The following is a 15,052-nucleotide window of genomic DNA, read 5'->3' as shown; positions in this document are numbered from 1 at the left end:
TCCTTGGACAAGATTGTAATCCCAAGCTGCTTTCTGATGCATCCATTGGAGTGTGAATGCTTTATAGAGTTTGTGAAACAGTTGTACGTGTGGTCAGATTGTTTTGTATTTGTGTGTGGATTGAAGCACATGTCTGAGAGCACATCAATCACGGCACATATTTTTTAAAATCTTAGTTTAAATAAAGTTTTTGATTATTTATTATAAAAAAGAGATGATATATATATAATGCAGTGGGCACTCCACCAGCTAACATGTCAGTTAATTTGACACATTGATTTATTTATCATTTCTTTTTCTCTCTCAGCTTTTCAGCTCCATATTTTTGCCATTTCTTCCACACTCAACTCTGTTCTACAAGGTGAGCCCACAGTTAATGTAGGAGAGGGCAGGTGGCATTAAGAGGTTTGATTGGGCAATCTAGGGCCCAGTTAGTTCTTCCTTTTGGTGAAAGCTGGGCTCTTCAGTTCAGCATGGCACAGCTCCAAAGATTCTGCAACATCAAACCCTCTGTCTGCTAATGTTACATCACCTGGGCTGAGGCAGTCCAGGTAATTTCAACAGTTTCTTAAAATTAGTTAATTCAGACATAAACAGAGTGACAGTTTACAGATTCAAACATGTCTCAGAGAAAACAGAAAAAAACAGTAAAGCCCAACTCTCCTCTTTGTGATCAGGAAGACAAAATTCAACTTCCTGATCAAGTAGACAAATCATTCAACCAGCTTCTAGAAAAGGAAGATATTCAAAAGTTGAAAGAAATGGAACTCCTAGACATGCAGGGAAGAAACTTTGAGCTCCAAGCAAAGCTTGATAAAGCACTAGAAAAACTAGTGCTGAAGGACAAAAAGAATCAGGAGCTGCAAGTAAAGCTTGATGAAAGACCGCACACAAATGAAGAGTTTCTTCAAGAAAAAAGGCTACAGGAGATAAAACAGAAGGAAATGGATTTCAAGCTCCAGGACCTGGAGAAACACAACAAAGGCTTGCAAATCAAGCTTAATGAAGCTCTGCAAAAAAATGAAAGAACTCCTCCAAGAAAAATAACAACAGGACATGAAGCAGTGCAAACTCCAAGGCATGGAGGAAAAATACAAAGCGCTTCAGGTAAAGCTTGATAAAACACTGAACAAAAATAAAGAGTTGCTTCAAGAACAAAAGCAACAAGAAATTAAACAGAAACAAACGGACTGCAAGCTTGAAGACGTGCAGGAAAAATACACAGCGCTGAAAATAAAACTTGATAAAGCACTGCAAAGAAATAAAGATTTCCTTCAAGAGAAAGAACAGCAAGACATGAAACAGAAACATCTGGACTGCAAACTTCAGAACATCGAGAAACACAACGAAGGCTCGCAAGTAATGCTTGATGAAGCTCTGCAAAAGAATAAAGAAATCCTTGAAGAGAAAGAAAAACTGGACCAGAGAGACACGCAGTGCCAACTCCAAGGTGTGCAGGAACAATACGGAGCGCTGCAGGTAAAGCTTGATGAAACACTGCACAAATATCAAGAGCTGCTTCAAGACCAAGAACAACAGGAAATAAAGCAGAAAGAAGACAAAGAAATTCTCCAGGACTTTGAGAGGAAAAACCAAAACCTGCAAGAACTTTATAACAAACTGAACTACAAAACAACTGAACTGGAAGAGGAAAAGGAAAAACTGCAAAACCAATGCTCAGAGATGCAGAGTAAGCTCAATGACATGCTGAGAAAAAACACAGAAGTCGAGGAACTTTCAGACAACGTGAAGTGCAAAAACACTGAGATGCAGGTGCTAAAGCAACAACTAGAGAAAACAAACGAAGACCTGCAGTGTTCACTTCAAGAAATCGAGAGCAGAAGTCAGCAGTTGGAAGACACGCACAACAAATTACAACAGAGTTATACAGAGCTGCACGAGGCAAAGCTAATGCAGGAGGCAACATCTAAAGAAATGAAAGAAAGGCTCGAAGACAAACAAGCCAAATTAGAAGAAGTGGAGAAAACATGCAAGAGACTTGAGCAGGAGAATGCAGAAACAATCGATCAGTTGAGAACCCTCATCCTAGAGAAAAAAGTGCTCGTGGAAAAGCTCATGGAAAAGAAGAAAAAATGCTTCCGCTTCTTCTGGAGGAGGGACACTCCTGCTTTTTCTACTTTTTCTACTTTTTCTACTGCTAATGTCACCTCGTCTGTTCCATCTTAATTTTCACCTCTCCTCTCTCTTTCTCTCCCTTTCTCTCCTGACACCTCTCCCTCCCCTGTCTCCCTTTAACTGCTATCACCTGTCCCATCTCCCTCCCTCCCCCCCCCTCTCTCTTTTCACCCTCACCCCCCAACCAGTCCCGACAGTTGACTGCCCCCTCTAGAGCCTGGTTCTGTCATAGGTTTCTTCCTTTAAAGGGAGTTTTTCCTATCCACTGTCGCACCTAGTGCTTGCTCAGAGGGGATTGTTGGGGTTTTCTCTCCTCTATCTCTTTCCTCCTTTCTATCCCTTTCCTTTACCTTCTTCTTTACAACCCCTCCCCCCCTTTCTATTTCCTCAATAATTTAATAATAAACACAATTGGCAAAATTTTAAAAAGTCAGATCAATGTCTTCATTCAAGAATGAATTGTCTTTGTCACGGGGTCATGTGTATTTTGTGTTTTCCTCGGGCTGGTGATCCTTGCAGTTGTTGAGCCCAAGAGTCCAGATTTTTAGTGTTTTAATCACATTTAGTGTTACATTTTAGATCACAACAAAAGGATATCCACAATTTAGGATTCAGGCATTTGTCTTTTTCAATATCATAATCATTCTATGATTGAGTCGGTTACAGAAGCAGCAGTTAGCAGCAATAACTTCAATTCATCAACATTTGCAAGCATTTCTTTATACACAGCATTTCTGTCAGGTTGAGGTCTGGACTTCCATGCAGTAGATTTGCTGCTGTGCTTGGGCTCATTATCCTGTTGCATGGCCTAATTTAGGAGAAGCTTTAGCTGTTGGACAGACGGCCTCACATTTGACTCTAGAAAACTTTGGCATACAGAGGAGTTCGTGGACTGCAAGGTGCTTATTGCTTGTGTCTGCAGAACAAGCTCAAATCACCACAATTGAACCAGCGTACTTGACAGTGGATTTGAGGTGTTTGTGCTGTGTTTGATTTTTGCTGAAGTTACTGCTGTGCATTATGACCAAACCTCCACTTTAGTCTCATCTTTTAAAAATATGTTGCTCCAGAAGCTTTCAAGGGCAAATTTGCAAACCTCAACTGAGTTGTTGTGTTCTCTTTAGAGACAAGAAGCTTTCTCCTGGCGGCCCTTCCAGACCAACCATACTTGTTTTGTCTTTTTCTAATTAAACTGTCTTGAACATTAACATGCTGTTTAAGGCCTGTAGAGGCTCAGATGCAGCTCTTGGGTATTGTGCAGTTTCTGTGAGCACTGAACAGTCTTTGTGGTGGATCTGAATGCTCCAGACTAGCAAACTTGCTCATGGTCAGTTAATCAAGTGCATAGAGCCCTGTGATGAATTTTCACATTTACTCTGTGAATCTTCATTCTTCTAGCTAGTCTTTACTCTTCTAGAAGCTTTCTTTGCTCAGACGTCTGCAGCATTGAATCTATGTCTTCTCCACTGCTATTCCAAACAAGGTGCTGATGCAGGGGTCATTAGCACAGTAAGATTTAAGTGCACAAAATGTTCACATCATAATAGTAATAATAATTAGAGGAGAGTATTATGTAGTCCAAGAAGTGTGTGGAGAAGTTTTCAGTGCGGAGGAGGGAACCATGGTGTTCAGGAGCCAAACTGCTTTGGGGGAAAATGCTATTGCACAATCTTGCCGACCTGCTCCTGATGACGCAGTCGTCTTCTGGAGGGAAGTGTGGTAAACAGTTGATGGGAAGGGTGATGCGGGTCAGCCATGATGCTAGTGGCTTTCCCAGTGAGGTGTAAATATCCTGTAGACTGGGTAGAGAGCTGCCAATAACACGCTGTGCGGTCCACACAATCCTCTGGAGGGCTCTGCGATTGGACGCATGACAGTTTTCATACCAGACTGTGATGCAGCGGGTTAGGATGCTCTGCATGGTACCTCTGTAGAAAGTATTAAAGATGGGTTTGGGGATGTGCACCTTCTTCAGTCGTCTCTTAAAATGCAGTCGCTGCTGAGCTCTTTTAGTCACTGATTTGGTGTTGCTGGTCCAGGACAGGTCCGGGGGCGGATCTAGAGAAATTTTTCCAGGCTGGCATGGAAATCAAATGGGGTGGCAAAATCAAAGCCTTGTTTTAAAGACATATGCAGGTGTTACATATGATTAATATACATTAAGCATATGTTTCATATAAATATGGTCTATAACTTAATTATTTTCTATAGCCCACATAATTAAACATTTCAGTTACATAAAATGTGTGTACTGTATAGCCTGTATAATAAATAAATATGTAACCAATAAGTATAAAATCCAGAAAGCTACACAACACTGGGCGGGGGCTCATTTCCAAACACAAGTCTAACTTAAGTTTCATACTGTTTTTGTTAGAAAAAAATCAAATTGTACTGACTACTACTACTGCCAGAAAGCTGCACTGTCACAAACAATTATTGAAACCTCATTTTTCATGATTTGTTGGGTCAATATTCTGAGGTCCAAAATATAATTGGCCATTTTTGGCTGCTTTTGATTGTTGTTGTTTTTTTACCTTGTCTTTCTTGGTATCATTCTTTTCAGCACAACCTCACACGTCCAAATTTACAGTTATTAAAACAACTGGTCTGAAATCACACAAACACATAAAACCCTAGTAGTAGTTATATTTTCTCTTTACTATAAAAACCACAGACATGTTTAGTAAATTATTTTCATAACTTGAAATGCAAATATAAGTGGTAATTTTTTTAAATTAAAATTAAACAAAAATTTTGTAAATAATAAAGTTATATACAACTATTCATCTAAAAATGCAGGCAATGCATCTGGGGTTCTTATTTTTATTTTTTTGCACAGCCATTTTAAAAATACTACAACAATCAAGTGTCACAATAAGACGCCCCACAAATTATTTGTGCCAGTAAAAAAAAAAAATGTCAACCACAAGACAGAGAAGAACATCACAGGGAGAAACCCTGCAGGCCTGACAGCAGGTGTATCGCTCATTCTGTTTTCCACCTGGAGACAGTGTTCACATGGCATTCTGCCTGTGTAACTTGTGTAACTACACAAGTTAACACAATTCAATTCAATTCAATTTTATTTATATAGCGCCAAATCACAACAAAAGTCGCCTCAAGGTGCTTCATAGATACAGAGAACAACCCAACAATCATATGACCCCCTATGAGCAAGCACTTGGGCGACAGTGGGAAGGAAAAACTCCCTTTTAACAGGAAGAAACCTCCAGCAGAACCAGGCTCAGGGAGGGGCGGGGCCATCTGCTGCAACCGGTTGGGGTAAGAGAAGGAAAACAGGATAAAAGACATGCTGTGGAAGAGAGACAGAGGTTAATAACAGATATGATTCAATGCAGAGAGGTCTGTTAACTCATACTGAGTGAGAAAGGTGACTGGAAAGGAAAAACTCAATGCATCATGGGAATCCCCGGCAGCCTACATCTATTGCAGCATAACTAAGGGAGGATTCAAGGTCACCTGGTCCAGCCCTAAATATATACTTTACCAAAGAGGAAAGTTTTAAGCCTAATCTTGAAAGTAGAGATAGTGTCTGTCTCCCGAATCCAAACTGGAAGCTGGTTCCACAGAAGAGGGGCTGTAGTCGCAAATTTTGAAGCCATCCTGATAATCTTCTTGCACCAACGATGTGGAGATCCAACCCTTTTAGATCAAATTAAAATCAAGACACTCAAAAAGATGCTCTGTAAAAGAGTAGAAAAAATAGATACAGACATGTGCTGCATGAAAGACGTTAGGGAAGGTTAGTTAGCTGGAGAGCGAGTTATGCAGGAGAACTCTCAGCAGCATTAACTGCCCTGTTACTGCACCACCTTAATAAACCATGGTGAAGCAAAATGTCTTGTGCTTAAGACTCTACATGAAAGTTAAAATATATATGTTCAGTGCACATAGATATATAGTGTATAGTTATACATATCACACAAAAATCCACCACATCCCCCCTTGTGGTACCTGGAGGTACCACCTAAAAAGACCCAATGACTAAAGAAGAACAAAAATCGTGAAAACGAATGCGTGCGCTGTTTTTTTGCTAACATACTTTAAAGCAAGCTCTAAATAGAATATAAGAATTTGTATAAAGATCCCACACAGTTGTTGCTCTATTGAATAAACCCCAGAAACCTCATAGTCATCAACATAACATTCTTCCAACGCTTCATTTCTCTTAGTCAATTAATTTAAGACTAATTGATTCCTCTTCATTTGCAAATCATACTACACAGTATCCTTATCAGAATACTCAAGAAACTTAAAACTAGCCTAATTACAGTAAAATGAAAGTGAGGCATGAAACACATCAGCAGAGACACATAATACATACACGGATTACACAGCACCATATGTGACATTAAAAATAATACAATAAAACAATTAATTCCCAATTTTGGATTTCATCTTGGTCAGGTTCAACTTCTTTTTCTGAACAACTTCTCAGTGTGGGCTTTGAAATGTTCTTTGATCATCACTTCATCTTCTTCATCCGACATAAACCCACCAAGAGCATTCTCTTTGTGGGCCGGTACTGCTCACCCGAGTAAACACGAGCTGACATTGACATGAATTAAACATAAAACATTATATACAGTATAAGATTTTGTAAGGTAAACCTAGTTCATACAAATGAAGTAAAGAAAAGTTATTAAAACAAAACGTGCCTTGCTGTTTATTCTTTCAGTGTCCCACAGTAGCACATTTCCTGCTAGGAAAATGTCAGAAGTCACATCATTTCTGTAAATTGGGAAGTAACTGTAATACATCAAGTCACCTCTGTCTCTTGTTACCAGGACTTTTTAAAATGAATGGTGCAACATGGAAAGAGGCCCTACACAAGAGTTTAGCTTTGAGCTCAATATGCGATGATCCTTTCAGCCATGACATCTCTGACATGGGAAACCAGGGAATTTGATTAGAAAATGGTGAAGGATTTTCTTTTCAGTTAGAAACTGGATTTGTGTAACATGGTGGTGAAAAGCCCCCAAAGAAAGCAGCATATGATCAGTCGCTATATTGCATTTAATACAAACGTCCTTCGTGTATCCTTTGAATACAGAACAGATCATTTCTGATATCTATGAGTAAACCCAACGAGCACGTGTCCCAAAAGACCCCACAGTGTTTTTATCTGGCTTTTCCCTGACAGTTAGTGGACACTGACAGATGTGTGCTGAATATGAAAGGAAACAAAAGAACTAAAGAAGGTTTGCAGTGTTAAAAACAAGAACTACATGAAGGTTGTTTCATCCTGCTGTAACTTATGACAGAAGCATCTTTTGTTTGTTTTTTCATTTATTTACACAAAGACAGATGTTGAAATAACAGGAGTAACAGTTTAATTCAATTGAAATCGGTCCAATCGTCTATAGTGAAATTATTGTTTTTCATTAGTTGGCAAAAGATGGGGGTTGTTGACGGCAATTCAGTGAATGCAACAGGGGAGGACGCCAGTTTGGATGGAGGGGAATCAGCAGGACAGATGAGATTTTGTTTAGGAGTGGAGTAGTTGTGTGAATGAGGAGAGGAGAGCACATTAGACTGCTGAGAGACGGGGAGGTAGTCAAGCACTGACCACATGTCTTCTTGGATTTCAGCAAAACAGATGGGCTCATCTCGGTCTTGGAATAATTCAACTCGGGGTTGAACTGATGCAGTTTGAGAGGCATCTACAGGAGAGGCAGGGGTGGGTGAGGGCTGCTGAGACTGCGCAGTGATGGGGAGGGGGTCGAGCTCTTCCAGCACTGACAGCAGTTCTTCCTCACTTCCCATCTTCATCCTGAATGTGTTCACTGACAGGTGTTGCCAGCTGTGGTGGCTTGTCTCGCGCTCAAAGAGGACAAAATAGAGAACAATACAGTGTTCAGCTGCCTGGCTGTGCTTTACACACAGCCCTGCTCTGGTACACCCACTATGCCGGCCTTTGTACACTCTCTCCATCTAATGATAGAGAGGAAGGATACATTCACTACTTCTAGCCTCCACTATTCAAATTGAGTATTTTCACAGTGTCCTAAAAGCTTCCTGAAAAGCCTTTACACTATTTTCCAAAACGCTGCATCCAGAGCACAGTCAGGGACTGGAAGGAGAGAGTATATTTCCCCCATATGGACTTCTCTCTTCATTGGCTCCCAATTAAATCCCAAATAAAAATCCAAATACTTGCCCTCACACACACAAGGTCTTGAATAATCACCCCCAATTTTGTCTACAAGATCTCACAGTGCCATATCATCCCAACAGAGTGCTTTGCTCTCAGACTGCTGTCTTCCGAGGGGATTTAAAAGTACAATGGAAGGCAGAGCCATCACTTTTCAGGCCCCTCTCTGTGGAACCAGCTCCCACTTTGTATTCGGGACACAGACACTTGCTCTCATTTTTTAATTAAGCGTGAAACCTTTTTGCCAAAGTCCAATAACTTGAGAGAGGAGCCAAAGACGTCCTCGTCCCAGATTTGTCCCAAGACAGATTCACACCTATTCGCACCTTGTCTGCTGTGACCTGAAGAACTCGCGTGACCATTGCGACTCTCAAGGTGCTAAAAATCACACAAGAGTTTAAATGCGTGAGAGGCCACACTTGAGTAGCAAAGAAGCTTAGCTGATGAGATTAAATGTGCAGTTGCATGAGAGCACTAGTCTTTTTAGTGATCTACCTTTTGACCAGTTTAGAACCTGACAAGCGAGTAATCACAATGCCCACCTTGTTAATTGTCCTGAAAGCTTCATAAGCCGGACAATGACTCAGTGATGTTGCAGTTTTTCACAGCGATGGTGGTATAGTGGCGAGCATACCTGCCTTCCAAGCAGTTGACCCGGGTTCGATTCCCGGCCATCGCAGTTGCTTCTCGCAGTGCTGTTCAAGCATGTGGGCTGCGTACTGTTTTACAGTAAAAACGTTCTCCGCTCTTTCTGCAAAGGCTTACAATGTCAGGCCAGGTGCATTCTTCATCGGCCTCGCTGCTACCGTTTGCTGTGGAAAGACACTGTTCACACAGGCTTTGAGTTCTCATCACTTCATACATATACCTTCTTACATGAAACTGTGATTGGACACGCTACTTCTTCATAAAGACACCCTGTCCCACTTTAAATATTGTGCTGAATGTTTGGAATGAAGATAACATTTTACTAACCATGTACTGATCAGCTCTTTGCGGTGGCAAAATCATCAGCTGTGTGTGTTACTGTTCATGCAAACAAGCAAGCTAATGTCAGCCAGCTAGCTTCAACCGCAGCTGTGCTGCACCGATCTCACGGAACTGCAAAACCACAAGCTTTCTCACCAAAGTCATGCAGCTACCGCATTTACAATCCAGCGTGGCCGTTGTTGTGCACATCCTACTTGAAAGACGTGTGGCGTAGGACTTGGAAGACGTATGTCTTTCAAGTATGTAGCTCCAAAACCAAATGTGGTTGTTGTGGCCGAGCGGTCAAGGCGATGGACTCGAAATCCATTGGGGTCTCCCCGCACAGGTTCGAATCCTGTCGACAACGGTCAGCTGTTTTGCGGCAGTCCAGACGTTGATTTGAGAAGAAGCCACGGCATGGAGTTCACCTGAGAAGGTGCCAGGAGAAAGAGCCAGGCCTTTGCTTGTGAAAATAGAGCACGCAGAAGCAATGGACCCAGCTATGTCCTGACAAAATTAGGCACATATTCAGTAAACATGGCATCCTTCAATTGCTCTCTTAGCCACCCCAGACGTGTAGTCATCCAGGATCCTGTCTGAGTACCGCCAATGACTGATGCGTCTGACAAATGCTGATTGCTTTGCAAGAGGATCGGGATTGGAGGGACAGCGGATTTCACCGGGAATGGGACAACAGCAGAAATAGCTTCAAACATCAAACATTACTGCATGAAAAGCACAAAGAGTGGACACATTTCATTGTTTGGAACACTGCTTTTCACTTCAGCTCTTTGCATGTAAAAACTTTGCTCTTCTCCACAGCTGGCTGACGGACACGCAAAAGTGCAAGCAAGAGTGGCCACAGACCCACTATGCCGGCCTTTGTACACTCTCTCCATCTAATGATAGAGAGGAAGGATACATTCACTACTTCTAGCCTCCACTATTCAAATTCAAGTATTTTCACAGCGTCCTAAAAGCTTCCTGAAAAGCCTTTACACTGTTTTCCAAAACGCTGCTGTGCTGCCCCTTTAATCCTCCCCAGTTCCCTCAGTTTGAGATCCTTCTTGGACTTGGTGTCATGGTACTCCAAGTTTTGCCAAACTTTGCAACTGTTGTAGCCCCTATGTGTGCCTGTGCTAACGACAAGAACACTTTCACATGGACTTCAGGTGCACAAGCGAGCTTTGAAGAAGTAAAAAAACTCCTGGTGAATAGTCCTGCACTGGCACTGTTTGACCCTGCCTTGCGTGTTGTGATCTCTACTGATGCAAGTGACTATGGGCTTGGTGCTGTATTTGCTCAAGTGCAACCTGATGGCACAGAAAAACCTGTGGCGTTTGCTACCTGCACACTGCCTGCAACAGATCAAAAGTACTCAACTGTTGAAAAAGAAGCTTATGCTTGTGTGTGGGCTGCAGAGAAATGGAGAACGTATTTGTGGGGCCGACGTTTCACTCTGCGGACAGACCACCAAGCTCTGACAACGCTGCTGAGCACCAAAGGGTTTAATAGGGTTGGCATGCGCATCGCCCGCTGGTCTGCCCGCCTCCTGTGTTTTGACTATGATGTTATTTGCCGCCCAGGTTCTCAGAACTATACAGCTGACTGTCTCTCTCGCCTGCCCCTGCCTGTTTCTTCCCATTCCACATCAGATTCAGATCATGAAATGGTAGCCCAAGTTTCTGCTGCCATGTCCTCACTTCCAGTTGCGGGCTTTGACTCTGCCTGTTCAACTTGCCCTGAACTGGTTGCTTTGCGTTCACAAATACAAAGTGGCTGGCCTGCCTCAATCAAAGCACTTGATGTCACGCTTGCACCTTACTACAAAATCCGTAATGAACTCTCAACCCTAAGTGATTATGTTCTCAGAGGCTCAAGGCTCATTGCACCACTTTCAGTGAGACCTAAACTGATTGCACTGGCACATGAAAGTCACCATTGTGTGCACAAAACAAAGATTAAGAGATCTCTACTGGTGGCCAAAAATGGACTCACAAGTTCAGTCTGCCATAACCTCATGCCTCCTTTGCCAGTCCAATGACAAAACTGCACATACTAATCCTGCTCCTCTCCAACCCGTCCCACTGCCTGATGGACCGTGGAAAAAACTTGGTCTTGACATTGTTGGGCCTTTTGATACTGCAATACCTGCTTGTAGATACGTCATAACATTGACTGACTACTACTCCAAATGGCCTGAGCTTGCCTTTTCACCTTATGCTACTACTGATGATGTCATTCAGTTCCTCTCATCTGTCTTTAGTCGTCATGGCAACCCAGAGAACATCATAACTGACAATGGTGCACAGTTCACCTCTGTAATGTTCACCTCATTCCTCCAGAATAGAGGCATCTCCCACAGCAGAACATCTGTCTACTACCCAGCTGCAAACGGAGCAATCGAACGGTTTCATCGTGCCCTCCGCACCTGTATCCAGACATCAATCCAGCAGTCGAAACCATGGAAGGCGACTGTGCTGGATTGGCTTCAAGTTTACTGTGCAACACCGCATGCAACTACTTCCCTCTACTTCCCTCTCCCTAAGAACTCCTGTGTGGCAGGAAGATGCGTACTATACTGGATGTACTCCCTTTGCCTCCTGCTGTGTCTCCACTGGATACGTTGCACATCACTCAGTTCGGAAATATCAGTTGAAAATGCAACGTTACACTGATGGTAGGCGTCACGCACGGAAACCTTCTTTTCTACCAGGAGAGAGTGTGAGGATAAGGAAACCCCACCATGTTCCCAAAGGACATCCCAGATTTACCCCTCCTGTAACAGTAACAAAAGCCAAAGGCTTGAATGCCTTCTTGCTGAGTGATGGAAAGAGTTGGAATGCCACTCATCTAGCACGCTGTCGCCCAGTGACTGAAAAGAACGCTGACACTGCTAGGCTGCACCACACTCAGACTGGCTCACCTACTGCCAGAAGACTGCCACGCGTCAAGTACAAGCCTCGCTGGCACAAAGACTATATTGTAGCATAATAGGTTGCTTCCTCTCTGTGCAGGGGGATGACTGAAGGGATCACCTTGCTAATCCTTGCTGTCCAAACTGGCCTCATTGAGCTGCAGGTCATCCACAGAGCCTTCCTCCTCTCTATCATCCTCTTTATTGTTGTTGCTTCCATCCTGCAGTCCATGCTGGATGTAGCTGAGTCCTAGCCCTGGGAGCATCTAGAGGCAATTAAGATAATATACCAAAGACTTTTTTCATGTGTTTATTTTTAAGAAAACTCTGTGTCCCACTGTTTGTTTTATTTTTTACTGATCATAAACAACCAGAGGTGTGGACTCGAGTCACATGACTTGGACTCGAGTCAGACTCGAGTCATTAATTTTATGACTTTAGACTTGACTTGAAAAAATGTTCTAAGACTTGTGACTTGACTTGGACTTTTACACCAATGACCTGGGACTTGAATTGGACTTGAACCGGTTTACTTGAAAAGACTTGATATTTCACCCCAAATATAAAATTTAACATGCATATTATATAGAGATTGAAAATGTGACGTCATTCAGGGGTAAAACCGCAAAGGATTCTGGGAACTCGTGGCAAGAGGTACGAGCGCACGCAGGCTTTCAATTGAAATCACAGCGATAAAAAAGAAACACAAAAATGGCAAGAAGCTGTTGTATTATTAACTGCAATAGCCGGTCGCATGACAGCCACGGGAAGCCGACGGGTAAAGAGATCGATTGTTATCGGATTACGTTGTTGAAGAGAAATTGTTCGAGCCATGTTTCCGAAGTAACAAAGAGGCGACGGGTGGCCTGGATTGCAGCCATTCAAAGACCAAATATAACGTCCCAGAACCCTCCAGCTCACAGGTTAGTCTGCTCCAAGCATTTACACAAAGGTCAGTCTGCTGTTGTAGTTAATGCGTCATTTTCATAACATAATTGGTGATATAGGTTACAAGCAAGTCTGGCGCTGAACAGAAATTGTCGCTCCTTTGTTTGTTGTGCATAAATAGTGAATTGTCCTGACACAATATTGCGTTTCGCTTCTGTTATTTTGGTACATTGACAAAAACATATACTTTTATTCACAGGATAAAACAGGTTTTTTGTATCACTAATTGTCCAGTACGATTACAGCATACAGTATTATTGTCACTGCTACATTTCTGTGATGGGTACCAGAAATTATTTCCACTACTAATTAATTACCGTTGAGCTCAAAGGTCCTATTAATAAACGGTTAACGATTGTGTATTTATGAAGACGATTTGTGAGACTGGTAAACTTATGATACGTACGATGGTCTTTCGTTCTACATGGTGCATTTCAAGGTCCTGCACCCATCCGTCGGTAAACTGTACCTGGGCTTGTTGCAGTGACCTGAAGTTACTATCGTGCCAAACTAGGTATCCCCGACAGAATTTGTTTCCCCTGCGTCGGGAGCACACGCTGGACTGTCCAAATCACGGACAAACAGTATCCCACATTGTTGATTTTTAGTTTACAAACACTTCTTATAATGACTGACTACTCCTGACATTTTTGAGATCTTAGCTCTTTATACAACGAAGTTATAGTGGGATACAAATAATATCAGGCTGGTCCTGCCACAATTTGTTCCCCCTGTGTAAATCACGGACAAACAGTATCCCACATTGCTGATTTTTCGTTCACAAACACTTCTTATTATGACGCATTTCTCCTGAAACTTTGGAGGATTTAGCTCTTTATATAATAAAGTTACAGGAGAATAAAAATAGTTATTAGCCAAAATGTTTATGGTTTATTAAAATAATCCCATCTGATACCCCGTGAGCAATAAATATATAATTTTCTGTTGTAACCCTCAAACTGAATGGTAATGTAACGATACTAATTTTTCACAAAATGAAAACATCAGTACTTCCTGCATGCTCCCAGCACAGGGGAAACAAATTCTGTCGGGGATACCTACTTTGGCACGACACCGGTCCTACAACCGCATCCAAGAATAACATGCAGCTTATCTCAGAACTGTCGGTGAAAATTATCCTTGGAGCTAGGTTTAATTGAGCTGCATTTTAAAGAGGTGCAATTTCACAATTTGTGTATATTTTCTACGTTCACTATTTTGTCATGTGTTGAGAAAAACACAGATTTAAAAATTACATGGTCTAATATTTACATTTAGCATAACTGCAACATTATTTTTTCGTTTTTTTCTTTTTAAAGACTCGAAAGGACTTGAAATTCAAAATTTCAGACTTGTGACTTTACTCGGACTTTTACACCAGTGACTTGAGACTCGACTCTGACTTGCCTGACATTACTTGAGACTTGACTTGAGACTTGAGGATAAAGACTTGAGACTTACTTGAGACTTGCAAAACAATGACTTGGTCCCACCTCTGGCTTTATCAAGTTTTATTTTCAGCGCTGTGTATTTTTCCTGCACGTCTTCAAGCTTGCAGTCCGTTTGTTTCTGTTTAATTTCTTGTTGCTTTTGTTCTTGAAGCAACTCTTTATTTTTGTTCAGTGTTTTATCAAGCTTTACCTGAAGCGCTTTGTATTTTTCCTCCATGCCTTGGAGTTTGCACTGCTTCATGTCCTGTTGTTGTTTTTCTTGGAGGAGTTCTTAATTTTTTTTGCAGAGCTTCATTAAGCTTGATTTGCAAGCCTTTGTTGTGTTTCTCCATGTCGTGGAGCTTGAAATCCATTTCCTTCTGTTTTATCTCCTGTAGCCTTTTTTCTTGAAGAAACTCTTCATTTGTGTGCGGTCTTTCATCAAGCTTTACTTGCAGCTCCTGATTCTTTTTG

The sequence above is a fragment of the Aulonocara stuartgranti genome (genome assembly GCF_965226115.1).
Source record: "Aulonocara stuartgranti genome assembly, chromosome: 9".
Classification (NCBI taxonomy): domain Eukaryota; kingdom Metazoa; phylum Chordata; class Actinopteri; order Cichliformes; family Cichlidae; genus Aulonocara; species Aulonocara stuartgranti.
Note: the sequence above shows the minus strand (reverse complement) of the source record.